The 10,472-nt window shown below is 27.7% G+C and overlaps 1 protein-coding gene across 1 annotated transcript in view; it reads right to left on the minus strand.

Annotated features, from left to right (window-relative positions):
- The window catches only part of LOC147808500 (uncharacterized), a 37,561-nt gene extending 33,314 nt beyond the window's left edge, over positions 1–4,247 (minus strand). The window contains exon 1 of the mRNA XM_087162585.1: positions 3,826–4,247. The gene's annotated coding sequence lies outside the window, so the exon portion shown is untranslated. The remainder of the gene's footprint in view (positions 1–3,825) is intronic.
- Between the last annotated feature and the right edge of the window lie 6,225 nt (positions 4,248–10,472).

The following is a 10,472-nucleotide window of genomic DNA, read 5'->3' on the forward strand; positions in this document are numbered from 1 at the left end:
GAGACTAGTATTTTTGCAATTTTAAAAATAAATCTCCAGATTCATAATTGCATGATTTAAAAATCACTCATTAAGATTCATATTCAGATAATTTTTAAAAAAATTAATGAAATCTCACATCAATATATTAAAATGTTGATGACATTTTGTGGATAAATGCTTTCTACATACACCTTTCTCTTGCTTAAATTTCCGGTATGCTTTCAATTATTAAAAAACTATTTCAATTATTTGCACACAACTTTTTTGAATATATAGTATTAGCTTTTTCGATTTTTTTAACAAACCCATCACCAGTGGTATGAATCAATATAAAATTCTACAAATATTGAACATTTTTAAAAAAATCCTTGATTTACAAACAAATTTTGCAAAGAATGGTGGTAACAAAGAATACAAAATAGCTGAAAGACTTAATTACACGCAGAAAGTTCTTTTGAGATTTTGTGTTTACAAAAAAAGTTTCATTTTATATAAGTTTGCTTCCAAAGGTAAAAGTGGTTTAAGAAACAATTGGTAAACCATCCTTCTTTAAAATCTGATCTGCTACGCTAAGAATAAAGGAGATAGATTTTAATGGTGAATTTTTCCAACAATGATAGTATAAGGTTTATTAATGAATAATAATTACAGTGAAACCTCATTTAAAGGGACATGATAAAAGAGAATTGTCCGTTTATGGGAAGGGTACACTAATAATGAAGTTTTGTTTTTAGAATAACTGCAATGATATAGAAAAAAATTAAACAACCTACAATACATATTTGCAATGATATTTAAACTATATATATATGAAAATATTTGATATACATATATGTATATATAATTCTAGATGTAGATACAGAGAAATGAGTGTTTTTCTTGTTTACACAGACTTCTTAGTAAGTCATGATAGGTGCTTTGAGTCCTTCCTCAGCCCCAGCAGCAAAACAACTTTGGCCCTCATTGGGCCAATATTCATGAATCTTGGATCAGTAAGGGTCTTTATTTTTCCAATATTGGCCCCACATAGAATTTTTCTATTCAGCCAATATTTTACAGCCACTTTACAACCAATATTTGTCCTATATATATTATCAGATTCCCCAGATATTTAATAAGAATTAATAAGCTAATGTAGATTTTATCTTGGCCAATGCTCCAATATTGAAACTAAACGTACCATAACCAGTCAAATGACTGTTTAAGAACATTTGTATCGAAAATGCGCTCATCGTCTTATTGCTTTTCCACATTTGACCTTATGGCTTTTTCTAACAATTATATACAATTACTATTCTATTTTTTTGTATTTTGTTTGTTTTGAATAATACTTGTCATAAACAAACTTCTACCGCAATTGATCATTTGACCTGGAGAACAATTTATTGCTTTATAAGTTTATTGTATCAGAAATTACGATGTAATGCGTATTCAATGTATTGCATTCGATGAGTTGCACATTTCTGCAATGACTATTGCGTAGTTAGTTCAACCAGAATAACTGTGAATTCAAATTTGAACCTAAAACTCTAGATTTGCATTTTGTGTAAGAAAAAGTGACAAAATGTTTTGGTAAGCAGCTTACATTTTATTTTGATAGCTTTATTTCATTTTTAACATATGTTTAGTTTCAACCTGGAAAAACGTTGAAACAATCGAGAGAGTTCTTAGAAATAGGACTAATTATAAGAGCAATTATAGGAATTAAAACTTTTAGAATAGGAATAATTACAAGAAATATGTTTGCGGAAAATATAAAATGGAAACACCCTGCCATGTAGCAGAATTTCTTTGAGCTATCTGCAACAAAATTCTCTAGCACTATTATCTCTCTGCAATATACTTTCAATAATAACGAAAATACATGATTCAAATATTATGTATAAACTTCTGTAGGAAAGAAAGTAAATATATATGATTTTTTTTTTTTAACTTTTCAAAAGAAAAATCCTTCTGCAAGAGCTCTGTAACGTTCTGTGTCCCTGAGATTCTGTCACGGGGACACTCTCTGTCTATATATGTAAAAAATGCATTGAGAAATGAATTACAAATTCTTATTCTTTCTGTTTGTAATACATAAAAATTGGCAGTATACAATTTTGCTTAATTATAATGCTTTTTTAGTCTATTTCCTTTCCTAACATCTAACATCCATATTTCATGCATTCAATCAAGAAACAAAGTCCGGTCATTTGACCGGTTACGGTAGAAATAGATATATATTAAATGTAGGTATATTTAGTGGTAAAAGTCTAGACATTCCAACATAGGACCCACATTGAACCCAACTGAGGCCAAGGTAAAATTGATACTAGAGAGATGGCTTGATTATGAGGTTTACACTCCATATCACCCTCCAACCTTGATAGGAAACATAGTAATAAACCGCCCACTTTGCATGGAAGAAAAAAAAGAAAGCAGCAATGTAAGGCACTATAGTTTTGTCATATTTACAATTGCTCAGGTTGTGTCTAGACAAATGTTTTATTTATCTCACCTCAATGACTATATTTCTGTTCTCTTTTTTAACCCAGCTGTGGGAAATTGAGAGCATTTAAGGTATCATCAGCACGTGGGGTCTCATAACTAACATCATCCATATGAAAAAAGATGTCTGAAATATTTCATGCCTTTTCTCTCCTTTCTTTGCAAAGATAAAGGAAGATGAAAGGAGAATGATAGATTTTTTAGCAGTGAAATAGCTTAATATTTTTAGCGGTAAATAAGGTGAAAAAAATAGATGGTTTAAAAATAATGAAAAGTTGCATATTTTTTCCCTTAGAATATAATGCAGCAGATTTATTTATTATTTTTTTTTTTAAATTCAAAAAAAATTGTTGTCCGGTTGTAGAGATAGAAAATAACGTTTTAGGACATAAATGACTGTCCGCGTCCGGTTACGGGAGTGTCCGTTTTGCAGAGAAAATGGCTAATGGTTTATTTATAGAAGATTCACAGGAAATTTAACATATGCCCGTAATGAGAGGCATCCGCTATGTAGGATTGTTTGAAATAGGAGGTTTTAATATAATCAGTGTAAGACAAATTGTATGAAAACATTGAATTATTAGTAATGTCTATTAGCCTTGTTTTATTATTTATTGATTATTCTTCTTATGATTCATCAAAATCTATAAAAAGCTATAACTATGTATAGATGGCTAGAAAAATAATAATTATGTTAGGAACCGTAAATTAAAATTCTTCAGATAAATATTTGTCTTAACTATTTATGTCTAAACTAAAAATATAAATTTCAATTTTACAACTTTTGTAATAGAAGTTCAAATAAAAATTGCACAGAAGAGCCAAAAATTATCAAACTTTAGAGCCATGTGCTTTATTAAACATCTATTTAAAAACAAGTATTTTTACAAATGTTTGTAACTTATTTCATAATTATGAAGTTCTAAATTGTCTAAGTTCAGTTTCGTAGAAAATTGTACATAAAATATTAATAAAGGCAAAAGTAATTTTAAAGGTATATTTTACATACTTCCAGCATATTTTTTAAATTTTATATTATCAGTAGAGAAGTTTTCCATATTGAGAAACTAAAAGAAATATAACAGAATTTGACCAAAGTAATAAATTACAAAAGTTCTTTTTTTTTTAAGAGAAAAAAGATAAACACAATTTTGAAAAGATAAACACAATTTTACATCTTGGCGCAACATTATTATATACTGCGCGTACTCATTATTATATAACAACTTATGAATTTCTACCTATTGACTAATGACATTTCTATGAATTTAATAGTGAAACTCAGTGTGTGAATATTTTGCAAATACTGCAAAAATGACTAATAGTTTAAATTTTTTAATTATTCTAATTACTTACGCAGAATCCTGTCCATCTAAACTATGAAGATATTGTTCTTATACCTTTATACCTTTTCTTCACTCACCTAATAATGAGGCTTTATTTTCAAATTAAAGATGATTGAGCTATTAAATAAGATACTCTTTGCGAAAATCAACTTAAGAAATATTTTTTATAAATATTCTCATCATATTTTTTCAAATAAGGATGTTTTCCAACTTCATAACACACTTGTTACACTTTTAATTGCTTTTCGATATAAATTGTTATAGACATTTTAGCATGAAAAAATTTTGTTTTACACGAAGTTAGTTTCAAATACAAATAATAGAGCTAATAAAATACAAGTATTCCCATTTTTAAAAATGTTATCCAAAAAAAAATGAGTTTAGAGCAGAATTTGTTTACATTTGAATTGTAAATAGTGCGACGAGCGCCTTGCGTATGCTTATAGCTCTGTATTTCCATTAATGAGGCTAATTGGAATACGCTATCTGGGGAGAAGTCTGTTCCTATTGGCGATCGAAATGGGCTGCAGGTGGCGTAGAGCAGAACTCTTTTCCTATGGCAACACTTCACATGCTTTCCCCATTAGCGTGTGGAAAGTCATAGAGGAAGGAAGTGCGTTAGTTTCTCTCTGGATTTTCATATAGATTAAAATCTTTTAACTTGAAAAACTATATGGAACTGAAAACTACATTAAACATAGCTCTAAAGAAAAGTATCATGGAAATTTTAAGAAATATTTTTATTATATAAAAAGGAAAAATATTAAGAAAAGGGAAAATATCGTAGTACATTCCTATACAACTGAAAAAAGGAGGAGAGGGAAGGGAGAAGGGCTAAAGGCATGAAACCGGTCTCTCCCCAGATGGCGTATTCGAGTGTTGCGATCGCGAATGTCTTATCTCCTCTATCCTGTTGTAGGGCTTGATTCCCCATAGTTTGGTCAGCAGAGCGATCCCAAGTTTGGACCGCTCAATGTTAATTTCACTTTTTGAATATTTTGTCACGAATTTTTTAAGATAAAAAAGATAATGCTTATCCATGCAAAAAATAAATTTCGGTAAATTTTAATTATGTTATATTTACTAATAGTCAACAAAACTTTAAACTGTAAGGTGTACAATTTTAGACATCATTTTAAAGTAAATAATTTCATATTGAAAAATACGAAATTAGAGCGAAATTAATTGAATAGTTTTTGAGAAATCAAGCTGAAGTAAAATTACCTGCTTTAAAATTATGTAAAAAATGTATGCATAACAATTCAAATTTTGTTTGATAATTGCTAAACAAAATAATAAATATTTAATAAAATGTAATTTTTATATGGAATTATCTTTGTACAAGCAAATTTTATAATCGTGATATTGGCGATCGAAATGGGCTGCAGGTGGCGTAGAGCAGAACTCTTTTCCTATGGCAACACTTTACATGCTTTAACCATTAGCGTGTGGAAAGTCATAGAGGAAGGAAGTACGTTAGTTTCTCTCTTGATTTTCATATAGATTGAAATCTTTTAACTTGAAAAACTATATGGAACTGAAAACTACATTAAACATTGTTCTAAAGAAAAGTATTATGGAAATTTTAAAAAATATTCTTATTAAATAAAAAGGGAAAATATCGTAGTACATTCCTATACAACTGAAAAGAGGAGGAGAGGGAAGGGAGAAGCGCTAAAGGCATGAAACCGGTCTCTCCCCAGATGGCGTATTCGAGTGTTGCGATCGCGAATGGCAAAATACACAAAATTAGCACAAGAGGCCCAAACTTTGAATCACTCTTGACCAAACTATAGGGTCCATATTTTGGGGGTCAGAAATCTAAATCCGTTGGGGAAAAAATTCTTATTCAGAGAATGTACGCAGTGTCCGACTTATCCTAGGCCCTATAAAGTCTAAATATATAGTTTCAGTCTTTAGATATTGTTGTATACATGTAAATAGTTATATTTATTTTATGTGAAGTTAAATTATAGTATTTATTTACATTCTAATTTGATTTTGAATATCTTAATTTGATATGTAAGTTGAGTTACAAGTGCATCGTCTACTAATGTTTACTGCAAGAGTCTAAAAATAATTAAGAAATTTTAAGTTCAAATGCAAAAATTGTATGTTGCATTTAATTTGACAATTAGAAAATTTAGTTTAAAAAGTGAAATGTTTTGATTGTAACATAATGCATTGGTTTCAACCATCCTAAAGTTTAAAGAAGTAAGCAAATAAATTCATAAATAACTTTTCCTTTGTTTTCTGTGGAAAAGTTCTTCCAAGGGGAGAGGAGTTATAAAGTCTAAAAATATTAAAAATTGTTGGGCTAGAAAAAGCCTTTAAAAATAAAATCACGAGACAATTTCTACAACAGAGAGTTGTTAATTTCTTGGAATATAGTTTTTGAATCGGAAGTTTATACTAACCCATCACGGGTTTTTCTATATTTTATTGAAAGATTATTACTAACCTGTTACGGGTAATTTAATGTCGACATTAAATTACCATTATACAGTAATGATCATTACTGTATTTGTTATGAAATAAATGTTTTTTTTTTTATATATATAAAACAAAAAACTGTTTCTTAATATACAGTAGGGAACCGATTATCCGGAACGGTCGGGACCATCGCTATTCCGGATAACTGATTTTTCCGGTTTTCTGAATCGCTACAAAAAGCCGTTTTTTATTGTTAAACCCAACTTAAAAAAAAAATTGGAAATAATCTTAAAAATAAGAAAAAACGCTGAAGTAATACACTAATGATTATTTCCAAATGATGGTAAGGTAAACATCGTTAAAAAAAGAAAGAAAAATCGTAAAATCTTATGAGGAAAAAAATTTTTTTTTTAGAAATGGCCAGAAAATTTATCGAATTTCGTTCCGGTTTTCTGATTTCCGGATAACGGGTTCTGAACTGTAGCTTGATTCGTTACAGACCCTAGATTTGCCTTGGTCAAGCTTGTTCTCACCCCCCCCCCCAAAAAAAAAATTTTTTTACAAATAATTTCATTTTTTTTAAAGAATTTTTTATTAGAATTATAAGTTACCAAAGTTTGAAATAAATAGTCTCAAATTTACTAATATATCATAATTTTATAAATAATTGTTTGAAGTTACAACCAAGGGAACCATGACAGCTCTGTGCCTTTGGTCCCCACATTTCTAGATTAGACCCAAAAAGTGCGTTTTGGTGTCTGATTTCATGATTTAAAATATCGTCGGCACTAATTAATTAGAAAAAAATTTTATTACCCTTTCAAAACATTAAGATTGAGAAATAGAATGTGAAGATCATAGATCAAAAGTTACTAAGGGTGATCCTTTTTTTTCCACACTATTTATGTGACAAACTTGATCTTCACAACTGTTCATAACTTACTATTGCACTTTTGATTTTTAAACATACAGAAAAAGAATTCTATTCAAATAAAGAAAAAAAAAATACTAATATTATAAGTCTATATGGTAGATATTAGCTGTAATATTTCTAATGTAAGTAATTAAACTAGAAGATATTATTATGAAAAAAATTGCATACCAAAAGTCAGCAACAGAGTTTGTAGATTAAATGTTGTTATCATCTGAACAGAATAATTTCCAAATAACAAATAATGAGTAGTTTATTTTAAATGATAAAGAAAGTAATTTAAAATAAAATTAAAGGGAATATGCTATTTTATTGAAATATTTTGTATTTGCATAGGAGGAGCATTTTAAAATAAATAATAGTTATTTGCATATATGGCAAAAAGTAACGAGTAAAAGTACAAGTATTTTTAAAAAAAGTAATGAGTAAAAAGTTCTTATTTTATAAAGTAACTAGTAAAAAGTACAAGTACTAAACAAAAAAAGTAACGATTTAAAAGTACATTTCTAGGAAATCGAAAATTCAAAGTAACCTAAAATTTTATTGAATAATATTCTTATGTTCTTTAATGTTTTTGCAAAATTGTTGTTATTTATTTGATTATTTTTAATTTTGAAAGTTATGGACACTAATTTATTTTTAAATTCGGAAGAATATTATAATATAATTTTAAAATCAAATATAATTTTAATATCAAACTTTTTATGGATTTGCACGAAAAAGAAATTTTATCTATTATTTTTAATTTTTAGTTTATTATTTTTATTTATTTAAATTACCATTGATTTAAAATTGTTTTACTCTATAGAAAAGAGTTTTAAAAGCATAAACAAAGCAAACACAGGGTTTCAGATAGCTTTGTGATCTTTGAGTTAGTAAAAAATAATTGAATGTGCAGTATAAGTTGAAACAGAACTCTACAGTTTTATACAGTTTGTAACAATGGCTAATGCTCAAGTCATGCGAGAAAATCATTTTCCAAACATTTCTGCCTAACGGAATAATTAAAATTTGTAAACGAATTTTAGTATCAGCGGCTAAATTAATACCTTCGAGTTTTTAAGAGTTAAAATAGTAATTATAATAGTTTTCAATAGCACAAATAGTTCTGAAGTTCTTAGAGATTTGACTGGGCATTGTTTGACAAGGTCAAACATAAACATAATTTTAGTAAAAATGTACTAGGTAAAAATGTATTTAGTAAAAAATGTATCAAGACAAAAATGTATTATTAGTGAGTTCAAAAAGAAAATTGAAAAACGTAATTACAAAATCCAACATTTCTTATTTAAAATGTATTCAATAAATGCATAAAACTCGAAAATGAATGAAAATTACTTGCTAATTAATATTTTTATTCATTTTGCAAAATAATTGCATTTCGAAAGTAGTGTCACTGAGTCTGCTGTGAGAATTTCTCAGAATGTGCTTAGCCACGCTGAATAAGCGCTTCACGGGAGGTCAAGGTATTTAAACACGAAGTTATCTGTGAATGCATATAAATTGCACATTAATTTTATAAATTAAAAAAACATTAAAAATTTTTTTAAATTTAATTTTTTCAGAAAGCTTACCTAGTTTTAGAAAAAAGTAACGATTTCATTCGACATTTCCGTTACAAATACTAGTACTTTTTCCCTAAAAAAGTAACGAAAGTACAAGTAAAAGTACTAAATTTAAAAAGTAACGAAGTACAAGTAAAAGTACATACTTTTTACTTGTACCGGTGGTACCAGTAACGAAAGTAAACGTACTGCCATATATGGTTATTTGTGTGTTAGAAAAGCAAACTATTATTAATTAAAAGCTTTTGAGAATGACTAACTCAAGAATTAATTAACTGAGCGAACACATTTATTAAAACTGCTAGCTAAATACCTGTCGATCAATATATTAGTAATTAACACTACAAAATCCTGCACAAATCTAAAAGGCATAAACCAGAAGAATTAATAACATAAAAATGATTGTATTTTTAAAACTTATAATCTTTTATCGTTCCCCATGGCTTTACGCTAATAGATTAAGCAAAACATATGTTCATCCCATCAAAAAAAAAAAAAAACTGCATTTAGAATCATTTGGCATGATAACAAAAATTTATATTAATCATGTGATGTCACATGATTAATATAAATTTACTTATTAACTTAGGGCTGAAGAAATCCTCTTTTTTTTTCTATTTTAAAGCTTCCCAATATTGATGCAGTTTTAATCGGTATCAAATATATTAATACATAATACCTATATTTGTACAATTACTACTCACTAAAACTGCACCAATTACCATAATACCAGTAGTTCCTTTTATAAAAATTAATTCAGCAATTACCAAAATTAAGCATCATTGGCGTCAAATGATTGTTTGGCAATTTTTTACGCTTCTCTTTAACTGACTAGTTCAATTTATCCATTAATATTGTTTTCAACACAGCTTATTTTAAATTCCAATTAGTTAATATAACAACAATTAATTAAACATTAATTATGAGTCAGTAATACTTAAAATTCTTTTAAAGGGTTTAGTACCATTTTCATTTATCAATTTATTTTTATTCATAGTACATATTAGTTTTTTTTTCTTTTTCCAATAACTATTTATTACAAAGATTAAATTGATTTAGAGCCTATAATAGTTTAATTTTCCAAGCTTATCTTGAACGAATTCTTACAATTTCTTCACTAATCCTTCGTTTTGGTACAGATCCTTTTTTATTTCCACATGTACACACTACCAAAACTAATTAAGTTTCTTTCAAGTCAATAATGAATAGCAATTTTTCAAGATTCACTGAAAAAAATAAGTATTTATCTCCATTAATTTCGCTTTCTAGAACACACACAAACAGACATTTTTTAAATTAAAGAATAATCTAATAACTAATTTAGTCAAACATCATTAGCGTCATTAAGAGTAAAAGAAACTATTATACATATATAAATAAGTTCTAATTCAATACACAACTTTTTAGTTCAGTTATTGTAGATTTTAAACTATTTAGTTTCATGGATTTACGTTTTAAAGGCATAACTATAAGCAAAATAATGGGAAAAAGGTAAAATAATAAAAAATACTGATATTTTTAAAGCAAATATACAAATTAATAATATATTACTGAAACTAAAGTAAAAGAAAAAATACAAATTATTCAAATATAAAAAGAAATATTAAAAGAATCATATAAAATATTATATTATTAATAGAGATCTTCTTCTTCAGCACGACAGCCCCCTACAGGCCTTGGCTGCCTCAACCACGCGTAGCCAACGCCTCCAATCCATGGCGAGTTTTT

The sequence above is a fragment of the Parasteatoda tepidariorum genome, chromosome 5 (assembly GCF_982258835.1).
Source record: "Parasteatoda tepidariorum strain Cologne lab strain chromosome 5, Ptep-v5.0, whole genome shotgun sequence".
NCBI lineage: Eukaryota > Metazoa > Arthropoda > Arachnida > Araneae > Theridiidae > Parasteatoda > Parasteatoda tepidariorum.